This window comes from Odocoileus virginianus, chromosome 4, assembly GCF_023699985.2.
Source record: "Odocoileus virginianus isolate 20LAN1187 ecotype Illinois chromosome 4, Ovbor_1.2, whole genome shotgun sequence".
NCBI classification, from domain to species: domain Eukaryota; kingdom Metazoa; phylum Chordata; class Mammalia; order Artiodactyla; family Cervidae; genus Odocoileus; species Odocoileus virginianus.
The window spans coordinates 31,110,831-31,127,683 of NC_069677.1; the positions used below are offsets into that span (position 1 = coordinate 31,110,831).

The 16,853-nt window shown below is 39.9% G+C and overlaps 1 long non-coding RNA gene across 1 annotated transcript in view; it reads right to left on the reverse strand.

Moving 5' to 3' along the window:
• LOC110142972 (uncharacterized) overlaps nucleotides 1-16,853 on the reverse strand; it is a 484,405-nt gene that overhangs the window by 432,876 nt on the left and 34,676 nt on the right. Inside the window, exon 3 of the long non-coding RNA XR_011487293.1 lies at nucleotides 9,964-10,038. This is a non-coding gene — a long non-coding RNA (uncharacterized lncRNA). The remainder of the gene's footprint in view (nucleotides 1-9,963; nucleotides 10,039-16,853) is intronic.

The window sequence follows — 16,853 nt, forward strand, 5'->3', positions numbered from 1 at the left end:
ATTTTCATAAACTAAATGCCTTGTATAAACATTATTTTCTTCCCTGATCCAAGTTGGATAAGACTTACTGTCTTTACCTGGTGAACTGCTTATGATATAGAGAAATAATCTTTATCTAATGGGTTACAAATGCTCTTCATAAAAGGAACAGATATGAATAAATAATTCATCATTTTAACATTTACCCCTGTGCAAATGTGTTCAAAATTGTATTTTTTAAAAATTTTTTATTGAACGTAAAATGTCCAAGTGGCTCCCCAAGTGGCTCAGTGATAAAAAAAAAAATCTGCCTGCCAATGCAGGGGACATAGGAGACTTGGGTTCGATCCGCGAGTCAGGAAGATCCCCTAGAAGGAGGAAATGGCAACCCATTCCAGTATTTTTGCCTGAAGAATCTCACGGACAGAGGAGCCTGGTGGTCTACAGTCCACGGGGTCACAAAGAGCCCGACAGAACTTAGCAACTGAGCATACATACAAGGTGTCCAATAATTGCCTCTGTGATGGAAAATGTTCTGCTTTGACTTATTTTGTGACCTTTAGGCAAAATATGTTGAATAATGAAATATCTCCCCAATCCTTTCCTCTTCCTAGCCCCCTTCCCCCTATTCTCTATTTACTACTATTTCAGTGCATATTTAGCACATTTATGATTACCCAACTTCTCAGATATCTCAAACGATAAAGAATCTGCCTGGAATGCAGGAGACCTGGTTTCATTCCCTGGGTCAGGAAGATCCCCTGGAGAAGGGAATGGCTACCCACTCCAGTATTCTTGCCTGGAGAACCTCATAGACAGAGGAGCCTGGTGGGCTACAGTCCATGGGGTCGCAAAGAGTCGGACACGACTGAGTAAGTAACACTTTCACTTTTATGATTACCCTAACACCAAGAATGTAGGGTAAATGGTGTTTAAAAGGCAGGATAGGGGGATAGATGGAATGCCTTCCTTCTCCCCATCACTTGTTAACTTATGGGGCAATAAGATATTCCCTGTAATTTTTGGCCATGTGGATTAGCCCACATACTGGTCTGTGAACTGATTGTTCCCATCAGATGAGTCAGAGAGGGGAATGTTCATTTATTTGAGGGGATATTTGTCAATGTAGTTTAAAAAATAAAAAGGTGCAGGGTTCTTTACCACTAAGCTCCATGACATGGAAAACTCTTGCTGTCACCTTCCTCAGATAATTGATTTTCCAGGGCCAATTGGCCTCTCTCTATCATCTGGCTGCATCACACAATACAATCTGTATGTGAGTACTAATAGCTGAAAGTGTGAAGAACCAAATACAACATGTTTGTGTTCTGATATAGTTTCATGACCCTCCTAGACATGGACGTGCTGAGATCTACTTTCAGGCATTTGCTGACTTTTCTTTACCCATCTCTCCTTGAAATATCCTTCACCAACTCAACCCTTTTTGCAAAGAGCATTCAGTGACAATGAACCACTCACAGACTCTATAAACCCCAAAGTAATGGGGGGTGGGTAGAAACTCTCTTTCTAAACCCCTCCTAGATCCTTCATTTTAGTTTTTTTTTTTTTCTTTTTTCTAATTCAAGGATGAAAAAAAAAATTATTTTCTGCATATTTAGCAACCAGTTCTCCGTCACCTATCATATGTATTCTTCAGTGATGAAGAAGTGTTAGATAGAAAGAAAGTAAAAGTCTCTCGGTCATGTCCGACTCTTCGCAACCCCATGGACTATAGATAGAGTCCATGGAATTCTCCAGGCCAGAATTCTGGAGTGGGTAGCCTTTCCCTTCTCCACAGGATCTTCCCAACCCAGGGATCAAACCCAGGTCTCCTGCATTGCAGGCGAATTCTTTACCAGCTGAGCCACAAGGGAAGCCCAAGATAGAAAGAAGCAAAGGCCAAATCTCAGGGCTTTCAAGGATTTGAAAACAGCCTGAGAAAGCATAAGCCCTTCCCCCTTCACTGAGTAATTCAATGATGTAATTCCCCAAGAAGGGGTTACAAACCCACTGACCAACCCAGCAGGAGAAATAAGCTTTTTGACCTGATGTAGAGTATTCATTATGTCGAAAGTCTGAAGGAAAATAGGTCCTCAAACTACCTCCCTATCTTATTTTTTTCTTTCCTTCTGAGCCAAGTTTTAAGGCTTACTCTCCTCACTTTTATACTCTCCACTCAACCTTCTCATTAAAATTCTTGCATCCTTATCTCTTCCCCTGTCTCTACACCACTCTCCCCAACTCCAAACAAGTCCTTTGGGTCCCTATTGAGAATCTGCTCTTCTTTTAGATGCCTTCACCAATCCCCCCACCAAGTTAAGCACTCTGATTGACACTTTTTAAAGCACTTACTACAATCTTACCGACCTCCAAAGTTTGTTCCACTGTCTGTACATTGACCAACAGCCATTCAAATTAGTGACATTTTTTAAAGAAACTTTAATGTAGAGACGAATTAGGCTGCAAAGTCAAATCTTACTGACCTTGGACCTGTTCTTCTCTCGTTTCTTCTGTATTGAATTGTCAGGTGATACTAATTCATCCATTTCCAAACTCTGAGCATTATCCCCTCTGCCCTAGCCTGGAATCCCTGCTGACTTAAACATTATACCAGAATCTTTTAAGGGACTAGAGGAAATGAGAGACTCTTAGGCTGATGGTTTCTAAAGTCCTTATCAAGTCAGTCTTACAGTTGATGTAGGAAGGCCTCTATGCCCCTTCACCTCCATAACTAAGCCCCGATGTCAGCAACTACTTTAGGAGCTGGCGACTTGCCTGGTTCCCCATGGCTGACTCCCTGTCTTGGGCATAGTTCCTTTTTGAACTGGAGTCTTGCTGGCTGTCTTCACATCAGATCCCTGCTCCCTGCTGTCTCTGTCAGACCTCATGGTTCCTAGTGCTTACCCTCTTCCCCATCCACTTACTGTTACCTGCCTCTCTCCAACTTACAAGCCTATGTCAGTCCCTAATTTGTTCTGAATGGTTGTCTAATTTCTAGATCCAGGCCCTTGTCCTTCCCCAACTCTGGCTCAGCCCATCTTATCTCTGTTCTCCTGCCTGACAGAGATAAAAACACAAAGGAGATTAACTTTTCATTTGCCAGCTGCCCATGTTAACAATAAGTAGTCACATAAGTAAAAATGAAGATATCACTTGGAAATTCATCTCTTCTCATTTGAAATACACTGAACTAACACAAACATGGAAAAGGTCAGTTTTCATTCCAATCCCAAAGAAGCACAATGCGTAAGAATGCTCAAACTACCATACAGTTGCACTCCTTTCACATGCTAGCAAGGTGATGCTATCTTCAAGCTAGGCTTCAGCCATACATGAACCAAGAACTTCCAAATGTACAAGCTGGGTTTAGAAAAGGCAGAGGAACCAGAGATCAAATTCCCAATATCCATTGGATCATACAAGAAAGCAAGGAAATTCCAGAGAAACGTCTACTTCATTGACTACACTAAAGCCTTTGATTGTGTGTAAAATTCTTAAAGAGATGGGAATACCAGACCACCACCTTACCTGTCTCCTCAGAAATCTGTATGTAGGTCAAGAAGCAACAATTATAACTGGACATGGAACAACAGACTGGTTCAAAATTGGGAAAGAAGTATGTCAAGGCTGTATATTGTCACCATGCTTATCTAACTTACACGCAGAGTACATCATGCGAAATGCCTGGCTAAATGAATCACAAGCTGGAATCAACAATGCAGGAAGAAATATCAACAACCTCAGATATGCAGATGATACCACCCTAATGGCAGAAAGTGAAGAGGAACTAAAGAGCTTCTTAGTGGAGGTGAAAGAGGAGAGTGAAAAGGCTGGCTTAAAACACATTAAAAAAACTAAGATCATGGCACCTGGTCCCATCACTTCGTGGCAAATAGAAGAGGGAAAAGTGGAAACAGCAACAGATTTTATTTTCTCAGGCTCCAAAATCACTGTGGACAGTGTCTGCAGTCACAAAATTAAACTATCTTTGCTCCTTAGCAGAAAAGCTATGACAATCCTAGACAGCATATTAAAAAAGCAGAGACATCACTTTGCTGACAAAGGTCTATATAGTCAAAGCTATGGTTTTTCCAATAAACAAGGCCATGTGCCGAAGAACTGATGAAACTGATGGTCTTGAATTGTGCTAGAGAAGACTCTTGAGAGTCCCTTGGGCAGCAAGGAGATCAAACCAGTCAATCCTAAAGGAAATCAACCCTGAATATTCACTGGAAGGACTGATGCTGAAGCTGAAACTATAATACTTTGGCCACAAGATGCAAAGATCTGACTCACTGGAAAAGACTCTGATGCTGGGAAAGATGAAAGGCAAAAGGAGAAGGGGGTGGCAGAGATAAAACGGTTAGATAGAATCACTGACTTAATGGACATGAATCTGAGCAAAGTCTGGGAGATAGTGGAGGACAAAGGAGCCTGGCATGCCACAGTCCATGGGATCACAAAGAGGCAGACACAACTTAGTGACTGAACAACAGCAACAAAACACGAATTGAGTCCACATTACCAGGCGTTTCCAACTTCTACCATGGGAAAGAATACTGCTTCAGAAACTAGAAAATACCATCTATTTATTAAATGTCCACCATGGGTAAAACACGTGCCTTTGCTTCATTATTGCAAAGCTAAAATGACAGGGCTTGTCTGGTGATTTCTACAATCTTTTCCAATTTTAAGATGCTATGACCACCAAAAAGATCGGTTTTATAATCACTAGTCTGTGCATGCATGTATGTGTGTATTTGTTTGTATGTTTACATCTCTCAAGAAAAACAGGGTTCTACAACCATTTATTAATGATGTAGCTTGCTAACTTGAACCAGAGAGAGTTCACCAGAAGCCTTTAGTTTGAGAAATTTCTGTAACTGTGGCCAAAACCAATGTTACAAAACAAGAGAAATGCGATAGTGCCTCCCCCTGCGGCCCACTGACCTGTGGCCTGGCTCAGGGCTGGACCCCCAGAAAGGGAACAGCTGGGGCCTGCTGGGACAGCACAAGCCTCACACCAGCTCATGGTGCAGTTGATCCAAGGCTACCCAGCAGCGGCTTGGCTGCCCCCCAACCAGATTATAAATTCCTCAAGGGCAGGGAACACATTCTTTATATTTTTCCTGTATCCATATGGTGCAGGAGAAGGAAAAAAAAAAAAGAAAGATTTTTGGGCTGGCAGCCCAGCCAGACGCTGAAAATTGTTATCCACCCCCAGCCCCAGCCAGCCTCCTCCCTTCTAATCACAAGAGGAAGGCATTGAGGAATAGCTTTTAAGAACTGTCTCCCTCCTTCCTGCCTAAGAAGCTATGAAAGTGGTTCATGTTCTTGCACACTTGAAGTGGAGACACAAATCCACTCATATACTGAGTGAGATATTCCTGCGTCGAAAGGACAAGAGGTCAGCCAAGTGTTCCATTGTGTTCACATCCCGTTTCAGAGATCTGCCGAGCTGGTAGCACCCCCGCTTTCCTATATAATACTGACTCGACTGGAGGGCCAGCCCTGGTTCAGGCACCAGTTGTGTGGCTGGAATCTGTGTGACTCCAAACACCACAGACAGGATCAACAAGGCCCTCTCTGGACGCACACATCAATACAACAAAGTTGACCAGGGTCAGCTCTGCCAAAGTATTCATAATTGTGGCATGTGAGGTCTGGTTAGGACTTTGGAAATTAAAAAAAAAAATTTACTGAGAGATGAGAACACTGAATACCATTTCCGAGTACCCTCAAAACATAATTTAACCCACTCTCTAGCACTTTCTAATGAGCAGCACCTGCTGGATGAATTATGTGTCACCAAGTGATTGTTAAATTCTAGCTTCCTTTGACTAGATAAGAAACAGTTTCAACTTAGGTTCTAGCTCTTTGTAATTTATTGTTGCCATTATCAATATCATTATTATTGTTATCATTACATGCTCATGGTTAAAAAAAAATGCAAATGATATAAGAAAAAGTTAAAAGCAACATTTTCTTATTCCTTCCTATCCTTTCTCCAGCCCCAGCTTGACCTTTTATGATCTGTTTCCTAGAGGAAATCACTATTGGTAGGTTTGTGGAAACTTCAAAAATATTCCTTATATTAAAAATATATACACATAGAAAAACATAATGTGCATAGATGCATAATCACACATGTATTCATACAACACATTTACAGAAACTTATATACATACATATTTTTACAAATTGATCATAGTATACCATCTGTAACACATTTTCAACTGAAATGTCTGACATTTATATGAAAACAAACATTTTTTTGCTGTTATCTTGATTTTGTAATTGAAATAATAGTTGATTTATAATTTTTGTTAATTTCAGGAGTATAGCAAAGCGATTCAGTTATATATATATACATTATATATATCTCAATATCAATTAATTTTCAATTATTTTCTATTATAGGTTATTACAAAATATTGAATATAGTTCCCTGTAGGTCCTCATTGTTTATCTATTCAATATATAGTAGTGTATATCTGCTAATCCCAGGCTTCTAATTTATTCCTCCCCCTCCCACCTTCCCCTTTGTTGGTGGTGGTGTTCATTGTTGTTCAGTCATTCAGTTGTGTCCGACTCTGCAATCCCATGAACAGCAGTATGTCAGGCTTCCCTGTCCTTCACCATCTCTTGGAGCTTGCTCAAACTTATGTCCATTGAGTCAGTGATGCTATCCAGCCATCTCATCCTCTGTCACCCCCTTCTCCTCCTGCCCTCAATCTTTCTCAGCATCAGGGTCTTTTCCAGTGAGTCGGCTCTTCACATCAGGTGGCCAGAGTATTGGAGCTTCAGCTTCAGCATCAATCCTTCCAATGAATATTCAGGCATGATTTCCTTTAGGACTGACTGGTTTGATCTCCTTGAAGTCCAAGGGACTCTCAAGAGTCCGTTCCAGCACCACAGCTCCTCTTTGGTAATCATAAATTTGTATTCTGTGTCTGTGAATCTACTTCTGTTTTGTAAATGAGTTCATTTGTATCATTTTTTAAGATCCCACATATAAGTGATTTATTTTCTTGGGCTCCACAATCACTGCAGATGATGACTGCAGCCATGAAATTAAAAGGTACTTAACTCCTTGAAAGAAAAGCTGTGACCAACCTAGACAGCCTATTAAAAAGCAGAGACATTACTTTGCCAACAAAGGTTTGTACAGTCAAAGCTATGGTTTTTCCAGTAGTCATATATAGTTGTGAAAGTTGGACCATAAAGAAGGCTGAGCACCTAAGAATGAAGCTTTTGAACTCTGGTGTTGGAGAAGACTCTTGAGAGTCCCTGGGACAGCAAGGAGATCAAACCAGTCAATCCTAAAAGAAATCAATCCTAAATATTCACTGGAAGTATTGATGCTGAAGCTGAAGCTCCAATACTTTGGCCACCTTATATGAAGAGCTGACTCATTAGAAAAGACCCTGATGCTGGATAAGACTGAGGGCAGGAGGAGAAGGGGATGACAGAGGATGAGATGGTCGGATGGCACCACCAACTCAATGGACACAAGCTTGAGCAAACTCCAAGAGATGGTGAAGGACAGGGAAGCCTGGGGTGCTATAGTGCGTGTGGTTGCAGAGTTGGACACAACTGAGCAACTGAACAACAACATAGAAGTGATATCATATATTTGTCTTTCTCTATCTGACTTCCTTCACTTAGTGTGATAATCTCTATCATGTTGCTACAAATGGTATTATTTCATTCTTTTTTTATGTCTAAGCAATATTTCATTGTAGATATGCACCACTTCTTTATCTGTTCACCTGTTAGTGAGCACTTAGGTTGCTTGGCTGTCTTGGCGATTGTAAACAGTGCTTCAATGAACATTGGGGGTGCATGTATCTTCTCAAATTAGCATTTTGTGGATTCACCCCCAGGAATGGGATTGCTCGATCATATGGTAGTGCTATTTTTAGCTTTTTAGGAACCTCCATACTGTTTCCACAGTGGCCGCACCAATTTACATTCCCACCAGCAATGTCGGAGGGTTCCTTTTTCTTCCACACCCTCTCCGGCATTGATTATTCATAGACTTTTTGATGATGGCCTTCTGACTGGTATGAGGCAACACCTCACTGCAGTTTTCATTTGCATTTCTCTAATAATTAGTGATGTTTAGCATCTTTTCATGTGTCTGTTGGCCATCTGTATACCTTCTTTGGAGAAACATCTGTTAATGTGTTCTGTCCATTTTTTGCTTGGGTTTTTCTTTATATTGAGTTGTATGCACTGTTTTTATATTTTGGAAATTAAGCCCATGTTGGTCACATCGTTTCCAAATATTTTCTCCCAGTCCACAGATTGTCTTTTCATTTTGTTTATCAACTACATCTTCTTTTAAATGACTGCCTGGTATTCTCTATATAACTATATCATAATCTATTCTGTGTTTCTCTTTGCATCATCCTTTCTTTGGAGTCCAAGTTTATCATGGTTTACTCCTGAATTTATCTAAGCTCAGTTTCCAATGCACAGAGCTCACTGCTCTAGTTGCTCCTATCACTGCTATTGCTATTGCTGCTTATATTTTTGCATATTCAATCTATCTTTGTCTCTTTGCTTTTGCACTTCATGCACTGCTTTACACAGCTGACAGGGCCCTCCTTGCTTTCCTCCTAGGGAAATTCATGCCTCCTCTGTCTCCTCTATGTCACGCATGCATACCTCTGTGCTGGGCTCTGCTCCCAGAGATACACACTATCACTTGGCTTTGCAGGCCGTGCTCCCTTCCCATGATGCTCTTGGTCTGATTTCTCCAGGCTGTATTTCATCTTTGACCACATCCCAAAAGATGGGTAGTAGGCTTTCAGTATTCTCTAGCGAACCACACCCTAGCTGCATTGGTCCAAAATCCATGACCTCACTGGTTATAATTCTAATCCAACTGACCATAACTACTGGGCCCCAAATGACCTCATACTATGTCTCTGTCTCCCAGGTATCATCACATTCCAGAGGAAGTTTATTCATTTTGTCCTAAGTTTCCACAAAGGAAAAATTTCTGAGCTAAGAGTCACTAAGGATGTTCTCACCCTACCCCACCCTCCTTGTGCAGAAATCTAGATCTGTGCAAAACATCATTCTTATCCCACCTTGTGGGGACAAAGAACAAAATAAGTGACACTAACACAGCAAGTATCATTCCCCTTTGAACTGCTGTTATCCCACCAGAAATGTCTTCTTAGGATGTTACATTTTGTTAACACCTTCCTACAGCATCATATTTGGATGACACCAGCTTCCCAGGTGGCACTAGTGGTAAAGAACCTGTCTGCCAATTCAGGAGACGTAAGAGATGCGTATTCGATCCCTGGGTCAGGAAGATATCCTGGAGGAGGGCCTGGCAACTCACTCCAGTATTCTTGCCTGGAGAATCCCATGGACAGAGGAGCCTGGTGGGCTACAGTCCATACGTTCGCCAAGAGTCAGATACAACTGCAACAACTTACCACACAAGCAGCCCCAAACACATTAACATTATTTAAACAGGAGTTGGCAAGATGACTAGGCTTCCTTGTTTTCCTAGGCAGTTGGTGGTAGAAGAATTGAGTGTAAAATGCGTCTTCTAAACATACATCGCAGCTGTGCAGCATATCATAATGACTTCACCGAAAAAGCATACAAAATTTCCAAAAGATGTCAATCACATGCAGAAAAAAAAAATTATTAAAGCCCCCACTAGCCAAGAAATCCTTTCCCTCTTCTTTCAAGGCCCAAGATTTTCCCCCTGTACATGTGTGGGGGTTGCCCCTCATAGAGACATAGCTTGATGGCTGCAAGGCTTCAGCTGTTTAAGTGGAGCCAGCCAGTATTTATCAGGATGGTAGACGATTGCCAGGAAAACTCTGCGACAAGCAGCTCATTTTTCATCTAAGAATTCGATTGAAATTCTATCTCCCTCACCCATGCAGTTTAATTTAATCGATAGAACATTACACTGTGTCACATTTAGTATTAAAAATAAATGATACAGACCAGATATTTGAAGACTGGGCATTTGTTTTTGCAGGCATTTTGACTTTCCAGTGGCAAACATCTCCACTCGTAGTGCTGGAAAAGCCAAACACGGAAAAGTGTCACTTCAAATTAAGCAGTTGTTGCTTTACATTTGTTGGGGTTTTGGTCCCACACTTTCCTTAGATTTCCAGTCCCTTTCAACTCAAAGTTCTCATTAGTGACAAGGCCTACAGAGAAATGAAAATGTTTGACGGCACAACTTTCCGCATTTATGGATCACCGTTAGTTTGGAGTCAAACATGACAGATGTCTTGCATAGAAAAGAAATATTTGCAGCTGATTATATCACCACTGTTCATTCAAGTAAACGGATCAGCATCACAGTTTAGAATTTCAAAACAGAGTAGTCATTTCAATGTATTAGTGGACTTCTGGGTGATGATTTGTTGTCAGAAGTAATAACTCCAAAGCATAAATCTAAGCTAAATCCATGGTTATACAATGTCCCCACCACCCCAGTACCTCCTCCACCTCCCCAGCAATGTTTTCATTTGAGATAGAGGCAGAGAGTTTCTGGGCTGGAAAAAATCTTAGAGATCATTTTAACTGAACTGTTAAGTCATCCTTTTTTTAAACAGAGAGAAACTTGAGACCCAAGCCTCTATGCCACACAGTGGCACACAGTGTGGTGGCAAAGCCAAAACTCTAAGCCAGCCCTGACCGATCTGATGAAAAGGTCATCTCTCCTTTGTCTCCAGAATAAGATCAACATTCCAGCTGCTCAGAAGCCCTGATCCAACTTCTTTCAGCTCAAGTGTAGGCTTCTAAAGCCTTCTCTTCCAGACTTATTCCTTTCATACATTTTCAGTCTTGCTCCTGACTTCTCCATATTTGGCATAACATGTCTTTTCTCTGGTTCCTCACTCCTGCCCAGATTGTTCCCTGAAATGACTCAGTATCTCTTCCTTGGGCTCAGAGATGGTCACCACCATGGTCACCATCTGGCCCATTTGGGTTCTAGACTTCCCAGAGATGTCCCCTGTCTTCTCCTCCTAAACTTCTCTGGCCCTGCTACATCAGCCCTTAACTGTAAAATCCTTCTTCCTTATTGCCAGTAGCTATACCATCAATAGATTTTTTTTCATTTATTTTTATTAGTTGGAGGCTAACTACTTTACAATATTGTAGTGGTTTTTGTCATACATTGACATGAATCAGCCATGGATTTACCTGTATTCCCCATCCCGATCCCCCCTCCCACCTCCCTCTCTACCAAATCCCTCTGGGTCTTCCCAGTGCACCAGGCCCGAGCACTTGTCTCATGCATCCAACCTGGGCTGGTGATCTGTTTCACCCTAGATAATATACATGTTTCAATGCTGTTCTCTCAAAACATCCCACCCTCACCTTCTCCCACAGAGTTCAAAAGTCTGTTCTGTACATCTGTGTCTCTTTTTTCTGTTTTGCATATAGGGTTATCATTACCATCTTTCTAAATTCCATATATATGTGTTAGTATGCTGTAATGTTCTTTATCTTTCTGGCTTACTTCACTCTGTATAATGGGCTCCAGTTTCATCCATCTCATTAGAACTGATTCAAATGAATTCTTTTTAATGGCTGAGTAATATTCCATGGTATATATGTACCACAGCTTCCATATACATATACACCATGGAATATTACCATCAGTAGATTTTAAGCTGATGCCTGGTGCCCCCAGATATACTCCCAGGTTCCAACAATGCTAAATCTTTGTGGGTGATTTCAGTGATACAACATTTTGTCATCTTAATTTTACGTGGTTTATCGACTTTTAAATTGACAAATTTTTACATGTATATATTATATAACAACACCTAGTGTTTGACATCCTTGTCTGGTTCTGTTATCAGGGTAATGCTGGGGAGTATATACATTTTAAAAGTATTTGGTTACATTACAAATTTATAATAACTTACATTCTTACCAGTAAAAATGCTACTGGTAACAGTTTCAGTTAAAATGATCAGTAAATATGCTACTGTAAGAATGTAAGTTATTATAAATTTGTAATGTAACCAAATACTTTAAAAATGTATATACTCCCCAGCATTATCCTGATAACAAAACCAGACAAGGATATCAAAAGAAAAGAAAATTACAGATCAATATCCCTGTAGAATGGGCTTCCCAGGTGGCTCAGTGATAAAGAACCCTCCTGCCAATGCAGGAGATGTGAGTTCTATCCCTGGGTTGGGAAGATCCCCTGGAGAAAGAAACCCATTCCAATATTCTTGCCTGGAGAATTCCATGGACAGAGAAGGCTGATGGGCTACCGTCCATGGAGTTGCAAAGAGTCGGACATGACTGAGCGACTAAACAACAACAATCCCTATTGAACAAAGATGCAAAAACCCTTGACACGATGTTAGCAAACTGAATTCAATGGTTCATTAAAAGGATCATACTTCATGATAGTGTGACTTATTCCAGGGATCCAAGGTGATCAACATCCACAAATCAGTCAACATGATATACCACACACTGACAGAATGTAGAATAAAAATCTTGTGATCATCTCAATAGATGCATAAAAAGCATATAACAAACTTCATCATCCATTTATGATAAAAATTCTCAAAAAAGTGGGATAAAAGGAATGTATTTCAACATAATGAAGGCCACATATGACAAGCCTAATGCTAACATCATACTCAGCAATGAAAAGTCAAAGCCTTTCCTCTAAGATCAGGAACAAGACAAGGATGACCATCTTGTAACTTCCATTCAACATAGTATTGCAAGTCCTAGGCAGGGAAGGAGAGGAAGAGGGGGGGAGGAAGAGAGGGAGTAAGGAAGGAAAGAAATAGCATCCAAATTGGAAAGGAAGTAGTAAAACTATCACTATTCACAGATGATATGATATTATATACAGAAAATCCTAAGGACTCCATCAAAAAACTGTTGGAATAAATTCAGTAAAATTGCAATATACAAATCAATACACAAAAATCCACTGTATTTCTATAAATTAATAACAAGCTATCAGAAATAAAACAATCCCATGTAGAGTTGCATCAAAAAGAATAAAAGAATAAAAAGAATTCCTAGTTGCATCTAGGAATAAATCTAACCAAGGAAGTGAAAGATATATATACTGAAAACTGTAAGACATTAATGAAAGAAATTGAAGAAGATATAAATAAATGGAAACATATTCTGTCCTCATAGATTGAAAGAATCAATATTGTTAAAGTGCTCCATACTACCTAAAGCAATCTACAGATTCAATTTGACCCTTATCAAAATTCCAATGGCTTTTTTCAAAGGAATATAACAATTCTAAAATTTGCATGGAATCGTAAAAAAATCCCAGATAGCTAAAGCAATCTTAAGAAGAAAATATCTGGAGATATTATGCTCCCTGATTTCAAATTATATTACAAAGCTACAGTACAGTACTATTACAAAACATTTTGGTACTGGCATAAAAACAACAAAGGAAGCAAAAACATACTCTGGGGAAAAGACAATCTCTTCAATAAATATTACTGGGAAAACTGAACAATCACATGTAAAAGAATGAAATTCAACCACTATCTTACATATTTTATTATACTAAAAAATAACTGAAAATGAATAAATGATTTGAATATAAGACCTAAAATCATAAATTTCCTAGAAGAAAATAAATAGTAAGCTCCTTGATGTCAGACTTGGCGGTGTTTTTTTGTTTTTTTTTTTTTAACTGACACCAAAAGCAAAAGCAAAAAATTAAGTAAGTAGGACTATGTCAAAATAAAAAGCTTCAGCACAGCAAAGGAAACAATCAACAAAATGAAAAGGTAACTCACTGAATGGGATAAAATATTTGCAGATCATATATTGATAAGGGGCTAATATCTAAAATATGTAAAAAACTCATAAAGCTCAATAGATAAAAAACAATCTAATTTAAAAATGGGCAAAAAAAAATAAAAACAAAAAAATTAAAATGGGCAAAAGATCTGAATGAACTTTTTCCCAAAGAAGACATACAGAGGGCAAACAGGTTCATGCCAAAGATGCTCAGTATTATTAACCATCAGAAATGGAAACCAAAAAACACAATGGGATAGCAACTCACACATGTAGTGTTAGAATAGACATTACCAAAAAGATAAGAAATAAGAAGCATTCACAAGGGGGTTAAAAAAAGGGAATGTTTGTGCACTGTTGATGTGAACATTAATAGGAATGCAGCTATTATAGAAAACAGTATGGAGGCTCCTCAAAAAATTAGCAATAGAACTATCATATGATCCAGCAACCCACTATGGGGTATTTATCTGCAATTTGGGTATTTCTGTCTGCAGTTCCACTACCAGGAATTTATCCTAAGTTACTAGGGATGCACATGGGTGCTCACTGTTGGTAATCTTTGTCCACAAGAAATATTGGAACTCACATAAATTTCCAAAAATAGAAGAATGGTCATGTAAGTTGTCATACATTCATACAAAAGAACTCAAAAACACTTGAGTAGAGCCCTATAGTAGAAGAGCACTAAGAGAAGAATATATGATGTGGAAAAATATTCACAATATAATGGCATTTTAAGCAGCTTGTAAGACAGTGTGTTATATAATGCCATTTTTTTCCTTTTATTTTTAAATTTACAGTCACAAACCTAGAATAAAGCTTGGCAGGATACATATAAATGTTTGTAATGCTCACCCTGAGTAATAGTATAATATTATTTTATTCTCTTTATCTACATTTTCCAAAATTTCTATGGTAAGCCCTTTGCTTTATAAGTAAAATTATAAACTATATCAAAAGGTTACTCGAACATTCACTTATTTATATCAACTATGTGTAAGCACTGCTAGGCACTAATATATTTATATTTTATATAAATATAAATAAAACAAAAGTCTCTGATCTTAAGCAGCTCACAATCCAATAGGAGAAAGATAAAAAACAAAGTTAGTGTTCAATGTGGCAAGTGCTTCAAGAACACAGAGGCAGGCATAACTAACCCCACAGGACCACATGAGTGTTAAGAAAGCTGAACAGAGATGAATCCATGAGAAGCTTACAGCCTGAGTCAGGTATGGTTCCCAGGCAGAACATGCCCCTCTGGCTTCGGCCCTTGCTGAAATATCTTCATCAGCATGTTTAAGATGACCACTTCATGAAAACAAAGGAGAAAAATACTGGTTTTTGTGATGACTAGAGATTTTTCCAGCATCACACATCATAAATCACAGCCCTCAACCACTGGAGAGGCTGAAAGAACCATCTGAGAAACCCTAACTCCAATTCACGAGGCTCAGTGGAGATGATCAGCCTCCCAGCTGACCTCATCTCTCTGGAACTATCTGGAGAACACCTCAAAGCAATTCCTGCATCATCACCTGACTCCCTGTTCCTCTCACCTCTGCCTTGTTAGGAGCACGGCACACTACTGCAATCACTGGGAATCTTCCAAGAGCCTACAATTATTTATCTAGCTGTCTACTTTCTGTTAGGGGAGGCAGTAAAGAAGACAGGCAAAAAAAGTTCCCCTATTAGAACCCTTTATGCTTGCTTTGTATTTGAGCAAACACATGTCTGGGCTTCCCTGGTGGCTCAGAGAGTAAGGAATCCACCTGCAATGTGTGTGTATCAGAGGGCTTCCCAGATGATGCCAGTAGTAAAGAACCCACCTGCCAATGCAGGTAGAAGTAAGAGACGTGGTTTTGATAGCTGCATCAGAAAGATCCCCTGGAGGAGGGCACCCACTCCACTATTCCCGTCTGGAGAATCCTATGGACAGAGGAGCCTGGCAGGCTGAAGTTCATAGCGTTGCACAGAGTCTGACACATGAACGCACGCATGTGTTTCAGGTCATAGGAGAAGAAAAGGCAGAGAACTGAAAATGCTGCTTCCCCTCAACTTCACAGACAGAAACCCAACTGGGACTTTCTTTCCTCCCAAGTAAGCCAGCACTCTTTCAAAGGACCATCCTCTGGTTGGTCCCAGATGCCATCGCCTTGTTTCATCTAAGCACTGAGTCTATCCCTGACCATGCCACCCGTGTCCCCATGGGTTCATCAGGACCAAAGGTAAAGGCACTTCAGCCACATTTTGGGCACCAGACAGGTCTCCAGAAGGCCCTCACTGGGTGCCAGAGAGCATAATTCCAGCCCCGTGTCTGCACCTCCTCTGCTCTAAGAGAAGCAGGTGCTCCACAGATGCTCAAAGACTTGAGGCTTTCCACAGAACACAAATAAACCTTGAATGTCTGTGACATTTCCAATAACCCTGCAGACTGGGTGCTAGAAAGTGACCGATCCCATAGCTCTATTACAAGTTCAGGGTTTTACTCCTCTGGGAATTAGCTTCCCTGAACCACCTCACATACAAGTTTTAGTCTTTTAGGATCATTTAAATATTTGCTCTAAAATTTAAAAGTAACCTATTTCCGATTATTGTCACTATTGCTATCATTGGAAAATGTCAGCAAAGGGCCAGGAGCAACTTCTGTGGCTAATAGCACTGAAACATTATGTTCTCAAGAGTTGTTTATAACAGAAGGAAAACTTAGAAGTAAGTAATATTGGTGATTTAGCTGTCCCCTGTGTTGCGAATACTAACAGACATTGAAGCTCACAATGTAACCTTTGAGCACACATAAAAAATACATGATAAAATTGCAAGTCCTGGCATTGTATTTCCCCACAGGCTACGATCAGCATTCTGAGGCATCAAGCCTTTATATGCCTTTTGATCACAGGAAAGTAGGAGCAGTGATTTTTCTTAATCTTAAAAAAGCATCTAATAAGAAGAGAACTTGCTAATAATTAACTGTAGTCTCTGGACTTCTCTTGGGAGTCTTTAACTCTTTCAAAACTACCTTGTAGCATGGACATGTGATGGTTTTATAAAGCACAGGGGACATA